Source organism: Myotis myotis, unplaced genomic scaffold (assembly GCF_014108235.1).
Source record: "Myotis myotis isolate mMyoMyo1 unplaced genomic scaffold, mMyoMyo1.p scaffold_m19_p_4, whole genome shotgun sequence".
Lineage (NCBI taxonomy): Eukaryota > Metazoa > Chordata > Mammalia > Chiroptera > Vespertilionidae > Myotis > Myotis myotis.
Window position 1 is genome coordinate 102,487,137 of NW_023416346.1, and position 24,676 is coordinate 102,511,812.

The 24,676-nt window shown below is 38.1% G+C and overlaps 1 protein-coding gene across 1 annotated transcript in view; it reads right to left on the minus strand.

The window, feature by feature from the left end:
* Positions 1-24,676, minus strand: part of CHM (CHM Rab escort protein) — a 258,996-nt gene that overhangs the window by 96,543 nt on the left and 137,777 nt on the right. The gene's annotated exons all lie outside the window — the stretch shown is intronic.

Genomic DNA, 24,676 nt, shown 5'->3' on the forward strand with positions numbered 1-24,676 from the left:
TAATGTTACTAGCCTGGGACTGAAGTTAGGGCTGTCAGCCATGATTCATCTAGGCCTGTGAATAAGATTGAATTTGTTCAAAGCAACCAACTAGCTACTGCATTGCACTTTCACAATAAATGCTAAATATGTCACGGAATTAGCCTTCTATTAAGCATATGAGACAAATGACTTTATTAAGTGTAACAACTAGAGAAAAGTTAAAAACTATACTATGCGGTAAAGACTAGAAGTATTATTGCAAGGGAGTTCAAAGAAGAGAGAGGTCAACATGTGTTCGAGGAAAAGGAGTTACAGAATGTCAGAACAGGAGGAAACTTTTAAAACAGCTAGACAGCCGAAACCGGTTTGGCTCAGTGGATGGAGCGTCGGCCTGCGGACTGAGAGGTCCCGGGTTCGATTCCGGTCAGGGGCATGTGCCTGGGTTGCGGGCACATCCCCGGTGGGGGATGTGCAGGAGGCAGCTGATCGGTGTTTCTCTCTCATCGATGTTTCTAACTCTCTCTGTCTCTCTCCCTTCCTCTCTGAAAGGTCAATAAAATATATTTAAAAAAAAAATAAAATAAATAAAACAGCTAGACAAATTCCCTGCTGCAGAAAATCAGAGAAGTTAAACTACTTGCCTAAAACCACATAGTTTCTAGCAACCAGAGGTAATGGAAGAACTGATGGCTAGGCCTGAGTCAAACCTTGAAGAGGAACAGGTTAGAATGTTCAAGGTGGGGGGCAGATTCTAAAAGGTGGTAAGTGAGAGAAAATGCAGAAAGGTAAAACGTGCACAGATACCTGAATGGATACTCAAATTGGGGAATAACAGGAAGGTGTTGAAGGATAAAATGATTATGGAATTGGGGTAAAAGGTAGGTAGAAGCATCTGAATCTGATGTGACAGACAAGAGAATGCCACTGGAAGTGACAAGTCAGTTCAATGAAGAAGGCAGACACTGGATACAGGAGGCCAGCTACAGGGATTATAGCAGGAATCCAGGAAGTGATAAGTCCTGGACCATGGCAGAAAAGTGGAAAATATAGAAAGTATAGCTTCAAAAAACTGAGAACAACACAGTAATTAGAACAGAGTCAAAGGTTAATCCCAGAATTTCTAGACTGCCGATTTATGAGAACAAAAATACCATTGGAATGCTTGTGGTTTCTTAAGGGATGCTCAATTTATACAGTAACTCAAAATCCAAATCTAGTCTTCCGAGGTGGTATATGCATGGCATAAATTTACTACCTAACATAGTTGCTAACCATGAGTGTGATGCAATGAAGAAACATTATAAAATGACTATAAAGTATTTTTTAAAATCTCAATTTGGTGAAAGATATCATCCTCTTAAATGTGGAGTTAACTATCATTAGGAGTTGCCAAGTGGAAGCCCATGGGATAAAGTTGCTGGTAGATAAGTTTTGTATGACAATTAAAAAAAAAGAAAAGAAAAAGAAAAGCTACCATCACATTAATAATCTGGATTTCTGGTTCCTTGGAAAGGAGAAAATCTGGCAACACTGAGCCTGCAAACTCAGAGCAATGGTTGTATAGCAGCTGCTCCCTTTAGATGCATCCTGTGCTCAACAATTCACCATGATCTCTACTACTCCTGTTCTCTCCATCCACCCATTTCACTTACTTTCTATGATCTCACTGGCCCCTGTAGATACTGGTCATTGCAATCTCTAAGACTCAGATGGTCACTAAGTTTTTAAAATATTTTTATTTACCTTGCCATGTATGTTCTATGTTAAATGACTATTATTCAAGATATTGCGCACTAAAATTTAAAATATGGATATTCTAAAATAAAAAGAAATCAATCAAAGAGAGCACAATGCAAATGTTAACAGAATTGGTAGAATTATAAGAGCATGCATTCATTTTATCAGCTATAGAAAATATAGAATAAGTATAAGTATTTGATACTTTGAGGTGGTCACAATTTATTTTTCTGAAAAAGATTAGGGTGTTTCCATTTCAAATTGACTGCAATGGTAATAGAGTTATTGTGGGAAAGCCTGAGAATTTAGATTTATCTCAGCTTCTGTATTTAGATTTTTAAAAATCTATCTATGAGAGGAGAGCCAGTGATAAATCAAAGTTTATATCTTATTTTGAATTCCTCTTACTTAGAATGACACATTTTAAACCTCAGTTATATACCACGCAATACAGAGATATTCTTTATACCTTTCTTACATTTGAAAGCTAAAAATTTGGAAACAGAGCTGTTTGAGACTAGGATCCTGGCCTCAGCACCACCCAGTCTGATCTCAGACGCATACCAGGACCCTGCAGCCACTGGGGACAGAGACCTGTGACCACAGCTACAAACCTGCGGACACCAAAAGTTCAGAAATCCCCCTGGCAGATCCGTGAGTAACAGAGCCCATCCCCCCTTCCCGCAGGCTTGCAGGCAGCACCAGAGTAACTAACTGATAGACCCACCCCTTGCCAGGGCCTCAGCGCTCCAGGAACTTTAGCCTGGAAGTGCACTAGCACTTTGGAACTGATCCCGCATAGGGCCGGGTTCAGGAGTCCTGGGCTGGGAGCAATCGTGCGAACCCCAGGAACTGATCCTACACGCACTGCCAGCTTCTGAGCCCTGGGCTGGGAGCAAAGGCGCGAACCCCAGGAACTGAGTCTACCCGCACTGCCGGCTTCTGAGCCCTGGGCTGGGAACAAACGCGCGAACCCCAGGAACTGGGTCTATGCGCACTGCCGGCTTCTGAGCCCTGGGCTGGGAGTACTCGCGCGAAGAACACCGGGAATTTGTCCCGCGTATCACAGGCCCAGGGACCCCGATTCTCTGGGCAGGAGGCAGCATCAAGCACCAGTGACTTGACTGTGTTTCTTTTCACCTGCGCCTGAGATCCTGATTCCCTGTGCATTCATACTAAGAGCCAGTGACACCAATTCCTGGTGCAAGGGCACACAGGGACCCTGATTCTCAAGGCAAGGTCGCGCGAAGCAACAGAGACTCTGATACTGGATTCTTGGGGAACTCTGAATCCTGGCACACGCCAGGGGGCTCTGGTTTTCAACACGCTTCAGGGGGGTCTCTGTTTCAGCATGGTGCAGGCAGGGTCCCTGATTCTAAGGGCCCGTACGAGGCCACAATGAGCGCTGACAACACTGACTCTGAGCGAGCCTGGTTTCCACCAACCCACAACAACCACACATCTTAGTGTCAGAGCTCTTCAGTGACACTAGGGTGGTGGGAGGCTCCCACTGCACACGACCCAGGCCCACGCAAGTCGACATTTGAACCATCGGGAGATAATCAGAATGAAGAGATGAAACAACACCCAGAGGAAAGACAATGAGGAGCCGCCAAGAAAGGAAATTAATGAAGTTGAAGCATGCAACATGACAGAAAAAGAATTCAGAATAATGGTTGTACAATTCATTCACCGGATGGATGAGAAAATCAACAACATATGCAAGAATCAGGAAGAAATGAAAAGTGATATAGCTACAATCAAAAACACCATGGAAAGTTTCAACAGCAGACTAGAAGAAGCAGAGGACCGAATTAGTGAATTAGAAGATAAGGCAGAGAAACAAGCTCAATCTGAACAGCAACTGGAGAAAAAAATTAAAAAGCAGGAGGAGAGCCTAAGGGAGCTTCAGGACAACATGAAACGAAGTAACATACGCATAATAGGGCTGCAAGAAGGACAAGAAGAGCAGCAAGGATTAGAAAATCTATTTGAAGAAATAATGTCAGAAAACTTCCCAGATATGGGGAAGAAAAAAGTTACACAAGTACAGAGAGTCCCAGGCAAGATGAACCCCAAAAGACCCATACCAAGACACGTCATAATAATGATGGCAAATGTACAAGACAAAGAGAGAATCTTAAAGGCTGCAAGAGAGAAACAGAGAGTTACCTACAAAGGAACCCCCATCAGATTATCAAATGATTTCTCAACAGAAACACATCAGGCCAGAAAAGAATGGACAGAAATTTACAAAGTGATGCAAAGCAAAGGACTGAATCCAAGAATACTCTATCCAGCAAGGCTATCATTCAAAATTGAAGGGGAAATAAGAAGCTTCACAGACAAAAAAAGGCTAAGGGAGTTTATCACCACCAAGCCAGCAATGCAAGAAATGCTAAAGGGAATGGTGTAAAAAGAAGAACTAAAAAGCCCAGAAAGAAAACAGCCACACAAAAAAATAGAAATGGCTACAAACAAGTACCTTTTAATAATAACTTTAAATGTAAATGGACTAAATGGTCCAATCAAAAGACATCGAGTGGCTGAATGGATAAAAAAACATGACCCATATATTTGCTGTCTACAAGAGACCCACCTCATTAGAAGGGACTCACACAGACTGAAAGTGAAGGGATGGAAAAATATCTTTCAGGCAAATGGAAAGGAAAAGAAAGCTGGGGTAGCAATACTTATATCAGACAAAATAGACCTCAAAGTGAAGGCCGTAACAAGAGATAAGAAAGGCCACTTCGTAATACTAAAGGGATCAATACAACAAGAGGATATAACCCTGATAAACATATATGCACCCAATGCAGGAGCACCCACATACATAAGAAAACTCCTGGAAGATATCAGGGGAGAGATCGACAACAATACAATCATAGTAGGGGACTTTAATACACCACTGACAGCACTGGATAAATCCACTAGACAAAAACGCAGCAAAGAAACAGCAATCCTAAATGACTCACTAGATCAGATGGACTTAATTGACATCTTCAGAACACTTCACCCCAAAGCCACAAAATATACGTTCTTCTCAAGTGCTCATGGGACATCTTCAAAAATAGACCACATATTGGGTCACAAACAAAGTCTCCCAAAATTCAAGAAGATTGAAATCATACCAAGCATCTTCTCAGACCACAAGGCCATAATATTAGAAATAAACTACAATAAAAAGAACTCAAAATACTCAAACACTTGGAAGCTGAATAGCACGTTATTAAATATTGATTGGGTTACCAATGAGATCAAAGAAGAAATTGAAAGCTAAAAATTTAATTAAATAAAAATACAAATTTGAAAAATTAGCAATGGTCATGTGAAATAAATATCTGGGTGTATCTAATGACTGAGAGTAAAGATAATTCTTGGCTTGTGAATACGTGTTTGTCAAAATTAGATGAAAAAGATAAAATGTCACTTTCAAAGATACAAAATGAAATCATATACTTAAAAAAGACAACTTGTTTTCTAATTGCAAAAAGTCTTAGATTTTTTTCAAAAATAAATTCACTTTATTTTAAAAGGCTCTGACAAGCTGTGCTTAGAGCTTGTTTATATATATATATATATATATATATATATATATATATATATATATACCTGAGGCCCGGTACCCGGGATTCGTGCACCGGTGGGGGGTGTGGCCTGTGGGGATCAGCCCTGTGTGGGATAGCTGCTCATCCCGGTCAGCCGGTCGGCTGGTCAGCCGAGTGGCTGTGGACCCGCCCTCTGAGCAGCTGCTCCTGCTGTGGGAGCGCCGTTCATCCCAGTCAGCCGAGTGGGAGCAGCTGCTCATTCTGGTCCGCCAAGCGGAACTCCCACTGTGGGAGTGCACTGACCACCAGGGGGCGGCTCCTGGGTTGAGCGTCTGCCCCCTGGTGGTCAGTGAGTGTCATAGTGACTGGTTGACTGGTCGTTCCGCCATTCGGTTGCTGGGCTTTTATTATATAGGATCTTTAATTATTTCAGAGAAGGTAGAGGAAGAGAGAGATAGAAACATAAATGATGACAGAGAATCATTGATCGGTTGCCTCCTGCATGCCCGCTACTGGGGATCGAGCCCTCAACCCAGGGATGTGCCCTTGACAGGAATCAAACCTGGGACCCTTCAGTCCACAGGCCGATGCTCTATCCACTGAGCCAAACCAGCTAGGGCAGAGCTGGTTTTTATGTATCAGCAACTATACGACATGAGTAGTGGAGATCTACCATTCCTATACATGCAAATATAAAAATCACAAAGCTCAGCAGCAAGGAATTGCTCATTTGTCCCATTGTAATTAAAGTTAAAAAGAATAAACAGTTTCTGAGAAATATAAAGATTGATCTAATGAGAGGTTTTTTTTCTGTAAGTTTCAAATATTAAACTGCCACTTCAATTAATCCCAAACAACAGACATTTAAATCAATAGAACTCTAATGGAGAACTGCTTCCAACAATGAGTCAAATTTTACTAAGAGAGCATACCAACACTGTACTCAAATTCAACTTTGCCCTGGTGACATCAAATTGTATTACAGATAAATTAACAGTTGTGAACATTTTTTTGCTAGTATCCCTATCCTATAGAGCCTTTAAAAAAGTAATTTCAGTGCCTATCAAGGTAGAAATCAGCAGTTGTGATTTTTAATACAGCTGCAAAACAATAGGACCCATTAAGAGCTGAACTTTTGACAGCACTATTCATGATGATTTATGAGTTTGTATATAATTTGATTATTCTATTAATTCTGCTGATTACTGCTTTAGCTAATAAAGTGAAGGTTGCTTCCAAAATAAATCTTCATTACATTTCACAGAAAGTAACTGCTTCCAACTAGCTGTTTTCTTTAATTAAAAACTAATGTAACAAGAAAGAAAATAAACTTTAGGGTTACTACATATGTTGTTACAAGAGAAATATACTGTGTGCATGTAATGTGTCTAAGAGAAATCCAACAAGACAGAAAGTATCTTCATATTTTCAAAATAGAACTATTTTATACATATTCATTTGTACAATTTTTGAAATTATAAGAAAACTGAACCGTATTAATGAGTGAGAATTTGAAAACATAAAGAAAATAATCTTTGAAAACATTCCCCAAATTCATAAATGTAAAATGTAAGGCAATGTTTTCATTTCTAAAATTATGTGTGTGGGATTCTGTATATGGAAAATGAACAGTAGGTCACTGCCTTAAACCAGAGTTTTTTCTAAAGGTGGCAAGAGACCTTCTCTGCCTCTGAAGAAAAATACTGGGCATAAGGCCCTGACAGCTTTGGCGAGAGATCAGAGGAAAAATGGCAAGGGCTCACATTAATATATTATTCGCATTTAATCTATTTTTACACACAGAACATTCTGTGTCCTGGATTTAATGCTTCATTTTATTATTTTTTTTGAAGTTCTCTAGACCTTCAGCTGAGGTCCTATCATCAAAGCTATTGAATCATACAACTACATCAAACTAATAAAGCAAATTAAACATTATGTATATTTTCCCACAGAAGTACAGCAATCCTCAAACAGGAAATCATATTTCAAAAGCTAGAAAAGTTTGCATATGAGAAATTATTGGGGCACAGCGTTGCTGCAAAGAAACAGGTAGAAATTATTTGTATGCTTACCAATGGCCTTGTTTGGGGTACTGTAACAAATACCACTCCTGATTTACTTGTTTATTGTGTCCCTGTCATAATAACCTTTCCATATCCCAAAAGACCCCACCTCAGACCTCTGACACAGTGCCAGCTGCTTAGAAAGCTCTTCCCTCAGATCTTCAAAAGTGTATGCTTTATCATATTGTGGTGTTACTACACGCAAATGCCAGCCTCCTGAGTGGCCTTCCCTGATCATCACAGCATCTGAGGGGGCACCTCCCTATCACTACCAAAAGTTACTCCCTGTCATATCACCCTATCTTTTCTTCACAGTACATATCACTCTCTTAAATTAGTTGCCCAGTCTCTCTGTCCAACACTCTTTAACATCCCCTCCCAACCAGGGACTTTGTTTTCAACAATGTATGTCTAAGACACACAGAAGTTAGTACAAAGCATTCTATATGCTATTTTAAAAAATATATTTTTATTGATTTCAGAGAGGAAGGGAGTGGGAGAGATGGAAACATCAATGATGAGAGAGAATCACCTCCCCTTCCCCCCACCACACACACACTGGGGACCGAGCCCGCAACCCAGGCATATGCCCTGACCAGAAATCAAACCGTGACCTCCTGATTCATGGGTCGATGCTCAGCACTGAGCCACGCTGGCTGAGCATTCTATATATTATTTAATGAATTCTAATTTTGTAAAAAATATTTTTATTGATTTCAGAAAGGAAAGGAGACTGAGAGATAGAAACATCAATGATGAGAGGGAATCATTGATTGGCTGCCTCCTGAACACCTCTACTGGGGATCGAGCCTGCAACCCTGGCATGTGCCCTGACTGGGAATCTAATTGTGACCTCCTGGTTCATAAGTCGGTGCTCAACCACTGAGCCAAATCGGCAGGGTGAATTCTAATTTTTATTCTAAGTTTATATATGATAAAAAAAAAAGAGAGACCAAGTTTAAAGTCAATGCTCCTCTAACTTTTCAAATAAAAAGTATTAGTTTTAGGTCTTTGAAGTGAGTAAAAACAAATTTTAAAAAAGAAGAAAACAGCTCCTTCCTCTTAGTGAAGCAGAGAGTAATAAATGAAATGCCTGGCTATGAACAAAACAAAAATCCCTGCAATGTAGAAAAAATTATTTCAGTAAAACTTCAAGTTTCTAATTTAATAATCATAATAACTAGCGGTCTTTACTCTTGTAAAAATGAGCATATAAACATATGAATAATGAAATATTTTCTATACTATACATTCTGGGGGGAAAATGCTTTAATTTTAATGGCTTGACCTCTAAAATATGCTCTCTCCTTCCCACTGAAACCTTGTGATAACATTATAAAAAAAAGAGGGGGGTGATAAGTTAATTTATTCAGTATATGAACTCAAGTTTACTATCTCTTTATTTTTATTTATTTTTTGTTGAATTTATTGGGGTGACATTGGTTCCTCTCATGAGAAATTCAGATTTTTACCAAGTTATTTGTAGAAGGATCTGTTTCTTCCTTTGTCAATAAACTATATAAATATTGAAAAGAGATAAACATGGTTAGGACACTAGAAGCCATGGTAAGGAAAAAAGCTTTAGGATTTTTAAACTTAGACAACAACAATGAATTTGTTTACAAAATGATAACATATTGAACAATCTGGAGGAATTGTTTTAATTCTCAAACATTAAAGGAGTTTTGACACTATAAATAAAATAAGGCTGAAATACTTAGTAAATAATAAGAGGAAAGCCACTTTATAACCAAACTAAGCCCAGCCGGTGTGGCTCAGTGGTTGAGCATCGATCCATGAACCAAGAGGATCACAATTTGATTCCTAGTCAGGGCACACGCCTGGGTTCTATGCTCAGTCCCCATTGGGAGATGTGCAGGAGGCATCTGATAGATGTTTCTACCTCTCTATCCCTCTCCCTTCCTTTCTCTCTAAAATAAATAAAGACATTTAAAAATAATCATCTCATCAATTTAATTTTTACATTCTTCATACCTTTGGTACTGTGAAAATTTCTTATCATAAGCATGAATTACTTTGATAAGCAGAAAAAGAAAACAAATATTTCCTTTCTAGAGAAAGTAAAGGTTCTACTTGTTGCAAGGTTTAGCCAGAAAATGTATAGTAGCAAGTTAGGAGAGAAAATAGCAAAAGAGTAAGGAGAATGCTATGTTTTCTTAATATATGACTGTCAAATCTCAGAGGAAAGGTGGGGGTGTGGAGGTGGGAAGAGATTAACCAAAGAACTTGCATACATATATGCATAACCCATGGACACAGACAATATTGTGGTGAAGGCCTGGGAGGCTTGGGTGTGGGCTAGAAGGGGTCAATGAGGCGGGGGGGGGGGGGTGGGGGGTGGGGGGAGAGAAAGGGAACATCTGTAATACTTTCAACAATAAAGATTTTAAAAAATGAAAGTAAAAACACATCACATGTTATTTTTAATACACTTGCACAATATAGATCGATTCCAAAGGGATGGGTCACAAATTGTTTTGAATGATCCTTAAGAAGTTAATCTATGCAATAGCATATTGTTACCTTTTAATTTAATCAAACTAAAATCTCAGTTCCAAATATTGGACTGGATACAAATATCACCCTTGCCCTATACAAAGCCAGCTACCTTTCACTCTAATACAAGTTATGAGAATTATTTTAAGATCTGGAGTAGTATACATATGTAACCTAGGGGAAAATGGCTGGGAAAGTTTTTATACCTACCTGAAAATAATATAGCATTTGAGTTAGTTAGCATTGAAGGGGGCTATTACTAAAATAGACATTCAAACTGTATAATTTGTGTAGGCAATATAATTCTAATATATTCATGAGAGTCACAGTAAATGCTCCAGCAACACACACTTAAATATAATGTAATTTTAAATAAGAGGTTCTTCTCAAATTAAGAGTCTTTTCCTGTCAAAACCTGAGGAATAATGCAGGCAAGGACACAAAAGCATTCCATTGCTTTATTAACGATAATGCTCACTGATCTGTGAATAACCTGGAAAAAATGAAGATTATTGAGTTACTTTAGCAATCTATCCATCTATCACCAGAGAACAGGTTTCAAAATGATGAATTATCTCACCACCCTGCTGTTCATCCCATGCAACATTCTCTCCTCAAGGGAAAAACAAACAAATGATCATACACACATCATCATGCTTACCCTCTACACTTTATGTATAATCTCTATGCCAATATCAACTATTAACTAGAGGGAAAACCATCTGTAAAATTATATACAAAAGATTCAGAAAATGAGTTATGTTGCTGTGCTTACTTTATCCTCCAGGATCCTAGAGTTTGTAAAAATGCTATTCAAACAACAGTCCTCAAACTTTTGGGAGACAAGCTTTCAGTTCATCTATTTCATGCTGCTATGAATCTCCTTCCTAGAAAAATACAGCTATGCCCAAAATCTGGCATGCAATTTCAGGATATTTACCTCCAAATTCCTGAAACCCAGGTGATTGATTCCAGGCATTGGATGTGAGGTTAGGAACCCCTCAACTGAAAGAATTCCTCTTATAATAACCTACTGCTATCTATTTTAAGCTGAAATATGTGTTTTGAAAATGATGGCTATAAATTTATTTATGCTATAATTTAAGACAGCCAAATAAAAAAATTAAGAGCATTATAATTACATAGCTTTTTAAATGTATGGATGAATAAAAGTAGAAGAAAATATACCAAAATGTTGTATCATTATTGTTAACAGGTTATGGGATTTAAGTTAATTATTATAATAATATTAATAGTTGTGTTCCTGTTTTCCAAATTTTCTGCATTTGAAATTATATTTCTTATATAAAAAAGACATTTTAGCATGATAATATCAACAATAGGAAGTGGTTAAATTATGGTACATACATCTGTATATCAAAGAACTACTCAATTATTTAAATTTTTATAAGTATGCACACATGTACCCAATTATACAAAGATGTTTGTACAGGCATGGAAAAGACAGGAAGATATGCAACTAATTTCGCAATGGCTAACTCTAGGGGTGGAATTCAAAGGCGGGCAATAGGGCTTGTATTTCTTCATAAGAGTGAGTATATGTGTTTTCTTTTTTCAGTATTTTCATTTTTTTCTAATGACTAAGATAATACGTTATCCAAGAATTTTCTCCTATATGTCAGGTAATTTGCTAAATGAACTGCATGAATTATTCCATGAAATCAAATGCCAAAATATTTTAAGCTGTTCTCTTTAAAGAATTTTTACATAGCTCCAGATTATTGAACCAAAATTGAGTAATCTTATATAGTAAAAGGGTAATATGCAAATAGACCGAACATCAGAACAACTGAACAACCAATCAAAGCATAATATGCTAATGATATGCTAAGGCTGCTCAACCTCTCGCTTTGACATGCACTGACCACCAAGGGACAGTCAACTGGTCAACCAGTCGCTATGATGTGCACTGACCACCAGAGGGCAGATGCTCCAACAGGTTAGCTTGCTGCTGGGGTCCGGCCGATTGGGACTGAGTGAGATAGGCAGGACACACCTTGGAGCCCTCCCATGGTCCCTCCCGAGCCCTCCCATGGTCCCTCCTCAGCATGGCCTGTGCCCTCTCACAATCTGGGACTCCTCAGGGGATGTCGGACAGCTGGTTTCAGTCTGATCCCGCAGGCCACTCCCCTTGGGAGGGCGCTATCCACAGGGCTCATGGCTGGCAAGCACTGCTGCGGCAGGGTGAGCCTCTTGATCGGGATTGATTGGGTGCAAGCCTGTGGCAGCCATAGTGGGGTCGGGAAGAGCAGAAGCAGCAGGTAGGAGCTGCAGGCAGTGTTGGACTGCAGATTTTGGCCAGATCCCTGCAGGCCACCCAGAGGGACCCTACCCGAGCACAAATTCCTGTACCAGGCCTCTAGTCCTATCTAACAAAAAAGTAATACGCAAATTGACCATCACTCCAACACACAAGATGGCTGCCCCATGTGGTCAATGAAGGCCGGCGGGAGGGCAGTTGGGGGGGACCCAGCCCAGGGCAGTTGGAGGGGACCAGGCCTGCAGGGGAGGGCAGTTGGGGGGAACCAAGTCTGCAGGGGAGGGCACTTGGGAGGGACCAGGCCTGCAGGGGAGAGCAGTTGGGGGGACCAGGCCTGCAGGAGAGGGTAGTTGGGGGGAACCAAGCCTGCAGGGGATGGCAGCTGGGGGTGACCAGCCTGCAGAGGAGGGCAGTTAGGGGTGACCAGGCTGGCAGGGGAGGGCAGTTGGAGGCAATCAGGCCAGCAGGGGAGCAGTTAGGCATCGATCAGGCTCGCAGGGGAGTGGTTAGGGGGTGATCAGGCTGGCAGGCAGAAGTGCTTAGGGGCAATCAGGCAGGCGAGCGGTTGGGAGCCAGCAGTCCTGGATTGTGAGAGGGATGTCCCAGATTGGAGAGGGTGAAGGCTGGGCTGAGGGACACACACACCCCTGGTGCATGAATTTCATTCACCTGGCCTCTAGTAAGATTATAAGAAAAGACTACAAGAACATTTTATTCTCTCTGCCTTTAAATATTTAACTGAGTAGGCTACACCAATTCAATATATATACTGATTTACAGTAAACCAGTAGTTCTGAAATAGGAGTTATGTTGCCCCTATGGGACATCTGGCAATAACTGAAGACATTTTTGTGTAGCACAAGTAAATGGGTACCCAGTGGATAGGGTCCAGGGATGATGCTAATCATCCTTTGATGAACAGGAGAGCCCTTCCCCAAACACAGCAAACAATTATCCTTCCAAAAATGTCAACAGAGTTGAGATTGAGAAACGCTGACCTAAACCAAGAGCCTCTAGAATAGCGGTTCTCAATCTGTGGGTCGTGACCCCTTTGGGGGTCATACGACCCTTTCACAGGGGTCACCTAAGACCATCGGAAAACACATATATCATTACATTACGATTCATAACAGTAGCAAAATTATAGTTATGAAGTAGCAACGAAAATAATGTTATGGTTGGGGGTCACCACAACATGAGGAACTGTATTAAAGGGTTGTGGCATTAGGAAGGCTGAGAACCACTGCTCTAGAACAACTGTGTATCTGCCCATATTCAATGATAGATGGTGTCAGACCACTAGTAGTTTGGCTCAGAGTAAGCCCAATCATCTTACTCTTTTCAGGATATGTATTAGTTAACAGAGCAGTCTGAGATTCCTATAACTTCATCAAAGTGTCCTCTGTGTGCCTTGATTGAATTAATTTCAAGTCATATTTGTTTAGGCTCCTTCCAATCATTTTTGAGTACTGATGCCATTTATAACTAAATTGCACATTCTGAAACCTGAGGAAATATATTTTCTTATTCTCTAACTAGAGGCCCAGTGCACAAAAATTTGTGCACTTGGGGGAGGGGGGTCCCTCAGCCCGGCCTGCACCCATTTGCAGTCCAGGACCCCTTGGAGGATTGTCCACCTGTCGACTTAGGCCCACTCCCTGGGGGATCAGGCCTAAGCTTGCAGTCAGACATCCTTCTGGTAGCCAGGGAGCCCTCAGGGGGTGTCCGACTAAAGGCTTAGGCCCCCAAGGGAGCTGTGATGAGGAAGCTGGGGTAACAGAGGAGCCACGCTGTCCCACCTCACCGCCCTGGGTCGGGTCGCACACAGGACACCCAGGCAAGTCGGCCGATCGCTGCTGCCCCGCCCGGCCACCCCGGGTAGGGTCGCACATGGGACACCCAGACAGCGGCTGGGCGGGCTGGTGGATCACTGCTGCCCCACCCGGCTGCCCCGGGTCAGGTCGCACATGGGACACCTGGGGCAGGCTGGCTGATCGCTGCTGCCCCGCCAGGCTGCCCCAGGTCAGGTAGCACATGGGACGCCCGCCATCCCGGGTCGCAGGTAGCAGGCCCGGATGGCAGCAGGGCAGGTGGGATGGCGCTATCCCACCCCACCGCCCTGGGTGGCAAATAGCAGGCCCGGATGGCGGCGGGGCAGGCAGGATGGCGCTGACCCGCCCTGCCTGCATGCTGATTAGCCAATGGGAGGCATAGCAAAGGTACGGTTAATTACCATGTTTGTCTAATATTAGATACGATTGATCCCTAAGTGTGTGTTTTCTTTATTCAACTAGAGTAAACACTCTTGACACTGACATCAAAGACTGTTGCTGTCAAATTGTTTTTTACATGTATCCACTACATTTAAGAGAGTACTAGGCAGAGAAGGGAAGCTAAAATATATAGCTACTGAATTAAAAGGGAAAAAAATTAAAATAAATTAATAACAAATAATAGACATGGTTCTTCTCAAGTTTTCTGCTATTTTTGAATCTTTTTTTTTTTTCTTATTAATTAGAATTAGGCCCAGGAAGCCATTCCCCTGGATGATTCCATTTCAATAGTGTTCCATCAGCAACACCTGGAAACTTATTAGAAATGCAATTTTCAGGTCCCACTCCAGATCTACAAGTCAGACTCTGGGGATGAGACCCAGTAATCCATGTGTTAAATTCTGGCATAGGTGAAAGTTTGAGAAATACTACTCTCAACAGAGTAGTATTGAGATAAAGACAATACTACAGCTTCATTAACATGCAAATGTTGTAGCAATTTATAAATACTTACTATTCATTTATCCATCAAATACTTAATGAATGAATCAGGTTTTTCAAAAAGTATTATTATATTTTGTAGACAAAAAGCATATTCAACTGATTAAACTGAGGTAGAAAACCTTCCATCTATTTTTGTAAATAAGAGATTTTTGAAACACGTCATGTCCATTCTTTTACATATTGTCTATGACTGCAAATCGTTTCAACAGAGACCACATGACTTGTAAAGCCTAAACTATTTACTATATGACCCTTTACAGAAAAAGGTTGTGGGCCTCCTGGATTAGAACACCAAGGTTTGCTCAGTCCCTAAATCAGCCTCATACTTGCCCTGGTGGCATTCTACAACAGCAGCAGCAGCACCAGCAATAATTATAATAATTATAGTAACAGTAATATCAATAACAGCTAACATGTATGCAGTACTTATTAAGGCAAGCACTGTTTTAGGCACTCTCCAGATATTAATTTATTTTAATCCTTACAATCTATGAGGTAGATACTATTATTATCCCCATGAAAAATGAAGAAACTAGAGTATAGAAAAGTTAAATAACTTGTCCAAGGATACAGAGCTAGTAAATGATAGGACCAGGATTTTACCCCATTGGTCCAGCTCTAAAATGTACCCCCTCGTTGATTATTCTATATTTATGATTTCTCCACACAACTATACTATAGATATCTGTTTGCATTTTTCCAAAGAGATGTCTGTAAATTACAGTTCCAATAGCAACATGTTCTAAGTTTTCCTGTATCTCTACGGTCTTTAGATACCCCAAACACCTTTTACTTTCATTGAAAATTCAAAGCAATAGTTCTCAATCTTTGTTTTTAGGTCATGGATGCCCGTGAAAATCTGATGAAACTATGAATTTTTTTTTCCTAAAGACACATATATAACATCTTGTATATACACTCCAAGGACCTATGGACCTTAGATTAAGAACATTTGACATATCTCAATGCAGCTCTACTCAGCTGCAGTGTTGTAAAACAATAGTGTGTAGCGATCCACTATGAAAATATTTCTTACTTAACCATACGATTTATGAACTCAATGTTCAATTAATTTATGTTTCTTTTGAATTCACTTTAGCAATGCTTTAACATTTAATTTCAAATATTTAAGGCCTGATTCAATAATCAAGCTTTAAACACAGACACACATTTAAACTGATCAAATCCACCAATTAGACATAGGGCCAGTTTATGCACCTACATTTAGGTGTATCATGCAGTTCTACCATGATGTGTTGGGAGCATTAAACAGAGAAATGCTAACTAATCTCTAAAACCTAACTGCTAATGGACTCAGATCCACATTAGTGTTTATTAAATGCACACATACAGTTATAAGGGTGGAGGGGATATTGATTTGCTCATGGTCTGTTTTTCCTTTTACCTTTATCAATTAAAATGGGAGAAGTTGAAAGATTTTCTTTATTCATCTAAACCAATATTTGCTATTGGGCAGAGAATCAGAACATGTTTATAAAATACCGTAAGAACAGCCCTATTCTCTCCAGCTTTCTTTAGGAAAGTGACTATGTATTGACAGTAAGAAAAAAAAATATCACAGCAAATTACAAGTTGTTAAAAGTTGACAAGTACCACAAATATTTAAAAATCCCCAAAATCTATTTTTTATTAATTACCTCCTTTTATTGTTTACAGAAAACATTGTTTAAAAATTGTATAAGAGGTGAGACATAAAAAATGCCTATCAGGAAGTCTGATTTCTAGGCTCAGCATCTTTTTATGTTAAGTTTCCTCATTTGCAAAATTAGACAACCAGTCAAAACAATATAAAAGCATTCTTCCCACTCAAATTTTGTTGTTGTATTACTATCAGAATAGTAGGGAGACTTTTTTTATCAAGAAGAGAAATTAAAGGAGAATGTTGTTGAAGGGAAAAATAATAATGTATTGTCAAATTAGATCTAAAATCTAACCAATACTTGTTGGGTGAAAGGACAAGAACATTTAGGGCAGACACTAAAAGCCATCTCAATTCTGCTCTGACTTCACATGCAATTGAATATATAAACTAATAAAAGTTTCCTTCAATATAATCTGTGGCCAATTTTAACTACCCTCTCTTTACAAAACACAAGTAACAATCTCTGGGCAGTCTGGGTCTATCTATAAAAAAATGTAAAGTTTGTTTGTGCCCACTGGTACTGCTCCATTTCACAGGTTATGAAAACATGACACAATATATAAAACCTACTCTGAATCAGAAAGTAATTCTAAAGGCTACTATGTTACCAACCATACAGATAACATAAATGAATTAGTCAGTTAGGGCTTAAAAAGAACTTCTGTTTAGAAGATATATTATGAGAGTTTAAAAACCTAAATACTACATACATATCCTGTTCTGCATGCCAGAAAAAATATTAACCAACTAAAATATAGTAGGGAAAATTCTATGGCTTGCTAGACTAGAAAAACATACTGGTTTCAATGACTTTTCTTCCAATACGGTCCAATTTATGTATCATGACATATTAATGGGTAGTAGGTAGTATAATAAATAAGCATCATTTTCTTTGCTTAAAAATCTATTTAAATTTATAAAAACCTCAAAGGGCATTTATTCATGAAAGTTATCTCTAGTAGTTAAAATGTTATACCGTTTATGCAGAATTCACTTAGAATGCAAGGATACGACTTACAAATGTCTTTGAATCCTTCACATAAATATGCATGCATGCCATTTATAACAGTAGCCTTGATGAGAACACACTGTAACTGGCTGTGAGAAATGCTTAAGAGGCTTATATTAAAACAGAATATAGAATGGTGGTTAGAAATCACAGAACAGGTGACACCTAATTCTGATAACCTGGTGATAAAAAGTGTAGGCTATGATATATAGATGGTGATAGTGTTAGCACTTTAGGACATAAACACAACAATATTTATATGAAATTATAAAGTATTATACAGGGAATCAAATATTAAATTAAAAGTTAATATGCCTAGGCCACATAAATGCAGTTTTATTATAATTCACACAGACTCATATATACCATATGTAGGAAGAACTCTGAGTAACTTTAATTACCAAAGAACCACCCAAAAGTTTAAGACAAAATGTTTTTTGTTGTTTTTAACATCTATCTATCTATCTATCTATCTATCTATCTATCTATCTATCTATCTATCTATCATCTATCTATCTATCTACCATCTATCATCATCTAGCTACCTATGTATACACACATTTAATTACAACACTCTGAAAGTATCGCTTTAAATTGGGAAGGGTGAGGTATAAGTTGTATAACAAACATTAAATCTGAACCACACACAAAATTCTGAGATAAGTTAAGTTCTGAAGAAGATAAAAAGATATGGAAGGCTGATCAAACCTCAACATTAGGAGATTATTATACTGTTTGGGGAAAAATGTTTTCTTGTCTAGGAATTAAGACATAAGGGTCTCATTCTGAAATTTTATTTCAGCACAAGAATAAAAGAAAATAAAAGTTTAAATAAAACTTTTAAACATCTTTTCCCATAAAACAACAAATAAGCAAAAACCAAATACATATTTAGAAAGTGTATAAATTGGAAAAGAAAATATAGAGATTTAGTGCATATGGGAGATAACCATCGATGTTTCTTTCTCACATCAATGTTTCTCTCTCCCTACCTCTCTCTAAAATCAATTTAAAAATGGAAAAATAAATTATGTTAAATATTTCATTTTCATAATGTGCTAGTAAGGAAGCCAGGGAACTTTGGCTCATTCCTCAATGATATGTTTATTCTGTCCCTATATTCCTTACCCTAAAGTTCTGTAGGAGTGATTAGCAAATGGCACCATGAGAAGAATGTGGCTCCTTTTGAATCAGGCCATGCCACAGGAAGATGAAAAGTATGATTAGAAAATGATAGAACTCCCCTGAAAGTTATTTCTAGTAGGAGGACCTCAGGTCCTTGGAGATACGACACTCCCTATCCATCCCTACTTTGACAACCAATTAAAGAAGAAAGATCTTGTCTGAAATACACAGACCTATCATATTCAGAATTAAGTTACTTTCAAATTATAAAATTCTCACCTCCATTCATAAAATCACATAGTTAACAAATGTAGATTGAGAATACCTACTTCCACTTCTAGCAATACATTGGACTGGAAAGTGTAAGGAGACTTCCAGTTGCAACCAAAAAAAAACTATTTCTTATATTAAACAAAATTTTTGTTGCACTGAGGTGATATAAGGAAATAAGAGGACTATCCACAGGAACCTCCCTCCCCCAAAACCCAAACACACACGCACATATACATGCACAGAATAAGCAAATGCTGAGCTGAATTCAAAGCTTTGAGCATCAAATATTGCAATTGGAAAAAATCAAGTCTTATTGCCCATATTAAATGAAGATGCTCTAAGAAGAGTGGAAGTGAGCTCAAGAGTTAGTGCCTTCTGACTGAAGCAAACAAATAATCCTTGAAAAGAAGCATCCTTAATTTGGGTTCCTAGATTTTCACAGATTAAAGTCGATGAAATATAAACTCTCAATCAAAGATAAACACGGCACAAATAAATAAACCATTGACATATATCAACAGAAACAACATATGGCAGAATGTAAAATTTCTATATATAAAAAATGGAGAACAGTATGGAGTGTCCTCAAAAAACTAAAAATGGAACTTCCATTTGACCCAGTCATCCCACTTCTAGGAATGTATCTCAAGAAACTAAAAACACCAATCAGAAAGGACATATGCACCCCTATGTTCATAGCAGCACAATTCAACATAGCTAAGATTTGGAAACAGCCTAAATGCCCATCAGCAGATGAGTGGATTAAAAAACTTTGGTACATCTACACAATGGAATAATACTATGCTGCTGTAAAAAGGAAGGGACTCCTACCATTTGCAACAGCATGGATGGAACTGGAGAGCATTATGCTAAGTGAAATATGTCAGTCAGAGAAAGATAAATATCACGTGATCTCATTCATTTGTGGATTATAATGAACAACATAAACCGATGAACAAAAACAGATCTAGAGACAGAGAAGCATCGATCAGATGCTCAAACCTCAGAGGGAAGGTAGGTGAGGGTGGAGGTAAGGGGGAGAGACCAACCAAAGGAATTGTATGCATGCATATAAGCATAAGCGATGGGCACAGACAACAGGGGGTGACGGTGAGGGTGAGGGTGAGGGTGAGGGCAGGACTGGGGGGGGCGTGGAGGGACAATGGGGGAATAAGGACACATTTGTAATACCTTAATCAATAATGGAAAAAAAAATAAAAGCCAAGATCTGGGGGGGAAAATGAACAAACAGAAGAGAATATCAAACAATGACAGAGAAGATTTGGGGAGGAGATGAAAGATAAAAATATTAAAGTCAAAAGAGTTAAACTACAGCTTAGTCACGGGTGAAGAGAATTAATAAGCTGGAAAACAGATATTAATAAAGTATTCAGAATGCAGCGAGAATGACAAGGATAGAGAAAACAAGAAAAAGAGATTAAGAAATAAAAAAGTGATTTTCTTTTTTTTATTTGCTTACAAATAAAATGATGAGAAGAAAGACAATGGAGGAAAACAATAATTGCAAAAATACTGCTTGATAATTTTCCAAAATGATAAATGACAATTTACAGAAAGAGGAAATGCAATATAGTTGTTTATACCATATGAAATTGTAGGTCAAATGGTTTAATATTGTTAATTTCATATGGTTCAACTTATATCAAGCTAGATAAACATAGAGTGTCCCAAAAAATGTATACACACTTATAACAGCTGATAACTCACTTAGTTTTCACTCGTTTTCAGAATTAACTGATTTGAAATAATGGGCGAAGCCAGACTAAACTTTGAACTAAGAAAAGTTATCCTAAGGTGCCACTAGAGTTTTTCTTATGGGGATACATAAAAGATAAAGTTACAAAACTGGCAACAGTCAATGAATTGAGGGCACACAAATACCGATAGAAATGATTCTTGATGTTTGCAATTCCACTGTTTCGTGTTATCAGCAGTGCTTAGACCAGATAGGTTATCAGTTTGAAAACAGGCATTGACAAAAAAAATTACACATTTCTGTAGATGCTTTTAAATATTAAAAATGAATTATATGTTAATAAACACTGACGTTATAATCATTCAAGGTGTGTATATATTTTGGGGGACAACCTATATAAAGGAATCCTAAATTCATTGGAATTAAAATGCAGAACACCAAAGACAAACTATCTTAAAAACAACCTGAGAGAGAAGAGATTTCACTTATAAAGAAATGATAATTAAGCTGACATCAAGTTTCTCAAAAGCAAAAATGGAACCCAAATATCAATGGAATAAATTTTTAAAGTACTGAGAGAAATATTTAAAGTGGTGAGCACACAATGCAATATACATATGCTGTATTATAGAAATGTATACCTAAAACCTATATAATGCTAATAACCAATGGCACCGCAATATATTTAATTACAAAAAATGAATGGAAACAACCAAAGCGTCCTGCGATAGAGGCCTGGATAAAAAATATGTGGTACATAAACACAACAGAATACTACTCAGCCATAAGAAAGGATGAAATAATGCCATTTACAACAACGTGAATGCACCTTGAGAACATTGTACTAAGTGAACTAAGTCAGTCAGAAAAAGCTAAGAACCATATGATTTCACTCATATGTGGAATATAAAACTGAAACTCGTGAACACAAATAGCAGTGTGGTGGTTGCCAGAAGGAAGGGGGTTGGGGGAGGAGGGGGTCCTAATATATGGTGACAGGAGAAGATTTGACTTTGGGTAGTGGGCACATGGTGCAATATACAGACCTTGTAAAATAGAAACCCACACCTGAAACCTACATGTTCATGTTGACCAATGTCACCCCAATAAAATTAAAAAATGAATTGCCAACCTAGAAATGTTTACATAGCAAATCTTCACTCAAAACAAAGAGGCAGAAGTTTTTTTCATATATGCAAAAACCAGGAAGCATTTACCACCAACAGATATAAAGTAGAGGAACTTTTAAAATTCCATACTTCAGAAGGAAGGAACAGATTTCTGTTAATAGGGCTCATCCTGACTGGTAGCAAAACAAGATCGTCAGATGAAATTAAAAATATGTAATATGTTATTTAAAGCTCTAAATACAGATTCAGAAAAGTTTTAAAAAATAAAGGGATAGAGAAAGATATAACAGACAAATACTCAAAAGTTGAAGTAGCTATTTGAATATCAAAGTAGACCTTAAGAAAAATGTATTATTAGGGATGAAGAAAGTCATCAGATAATGTAAAATATTAAATTGGGAAGATTAAACAATTATAAATTTGTATGACTAATAAATTGCCTCAAAATAAATATTAGGTAAAAACGTATAAAATTATAGAGATAAATTGACAAATCAAACATCATAATGGGAGATTTCAAAACACCTTACTCTTGTATTGATAGGTCAAAGAAAAAAGTCTTCAATAAAAACAAAGTTTGAAAATTATAACTCGAAGCTTGGCTTAATAGACTCCAAGACCAATAATTAGAGAACCATGTACCAACAACTAGATAAACACATTCCTCTTGAGAACACATGAAAAATTACAAAAATTCAGGACATAATAAGTCATAAAATAAAGTTTGAAGAATTAGTACTATAAAAACAATTTCTAGACACAATACAATTAAATTCAGTAAAAACAGAAGAATCAAACAAATTAGCTCTTTTAAAACACTTCATAACAACTCATGGGTCAATGAAAAAATAGTAATAGGAATTAAGATACATAGGACTACCAGTAAAAGATAATAAAAATAATCCTATATAATAAAAGTCTAATATGCTAAGTGTTTGGTCGCCTGGTCAACCAATCAAAGCATAATATGCTAATGATATGCTAAGGCCGCTCAACCACTCGCTATAACATGCACTGACCACCAGGGGGCAGATAGTCGAACTGTCGACCATTCGCTATGACGTGCACTGACCACCAGTGGACAGACGATCAATGCAGGAGCTGCCCTCCATAGGGGGAGCGCCGCTCAGCTAGAAGCTGGGCTCACGGCTGGAGAGCGCAGCGGTGGTGGCAGGAGCCTCTCCTGCCTCTGCCGCAGCGCTAGGTTATCTGACTGCTGGCTTACGGGCCTAAGCGGTCAGTTGGACATCTCCCGAGGGCTCCCGGACTGCGAGAGGGTACAGGCTGGGCTGAGGGGCAGTAGTCCCCCCTCCCCCAAGTGCACAAATTTCGTGCACCGGGCCTCTAGTACATAATAACTGTGTAAGATTCAAAACAGTAGTGAGAACTTTATCATCATAAATGCTTACATTATAAAGTTAAAAAAAAAAGATGACTAGAATTAATTGGGTATCAGCCTCAGAACTGACAAGGACAGGAGATAGGAGGGATGAGCTGAACAAAACCCAAAGAAAGGAAAATAAAGGATTTAATAAAGAGCAGAAGTTAATGAACAGGGATACAAATGATAACAGAGAGAAAAAAAAAAACCCAAAAGTTAATTCTTTGAAAACATAATAGAGACTGTGAAACTTGCCCAAGAGTGCATGGCTAGTAAATGGAGGAGCCAGGATTTATATCTATGCAGTCTGTTTCCACAGTCCAGATTCTTAACTACTGTGCTCTACTGCCACAAAAATGCTACACACAAAAGAAAAGATTGCAATACCTGACTACATTAATCTTTTTTAAAAATATATATTTTTATTGATTTCAGAGAGGAAGGGAGAGGGAGAGAGAAATAAAAACATCAATGATGAGAGAGAATCACTGATTGGCTGCCTCCTGCACATTCCCTACTGGGGATAGAGCCCAAAACCTGGGAATGTACCCCCAACCAGAATTAAATCTGGGACCCTCCAGTCCACAGGCCAATGCTCTATCCACTGAGCCAAACTGGCTAGGGCTGACTACATTTATCTTACTGATATCTATGCATCATAAATACTATAAGGCAAGATATACATAACACATATAACTGAGAAAAGATTAGTGTTCAAAATATATTAAACTTCAACAAATCAGTAAGAAAAAGATAACCCAAAAGACAAATGGGCAAAAGACACTAAAAAGCATTTCCCAGAAGAAAATACAAATAACCAATGACCATATGAGAAGGCATTCATAAGTAATCTGGATAATGCAAAATAAAAACACAATGTGATATAATTACCAATTTATCACTTTGTAAAGTATATGATTGCCTAAACACTATGCTATATACCTAAAATTGATATAAAATAATATTGAATGTAAACTGTAATTGAAAAATAAAATTTAAAAACATACAATGTGATGGTATTTTATGTGAGGTAAATTGACAAAAATTAGAAAGTTTGATAATACCAAATATTGGCAAAGATGCAGAGCTGTGGGAATTCTGACATACTGTTAGGGGAATGTAAACTGATACAACTCTCTGGAGAAATAACTGGGCATTATCGTGAATGAACATTCCTATATCTATCCCATGCCTCAGGAATTCCACTCCTAGGCATGTATCCTAGAGAAACTCTTGATTATGTATATCCTGAAACACATACAAGGATGTTAATATAAGCAAAAAACTTGAAACATCTGGTGTCCTTCAATCCAAAAATGGAAAAATAAATTGTGCTATATTTATAATATATAATTCACAATGCATAGCAATGAAAATAAATTTACTATAATTATACACAAGAATGATACTTTGAAACATAATACTGAGTGGAAAAAGAAATGTACTGTATGATTCTATCTTTAAAGC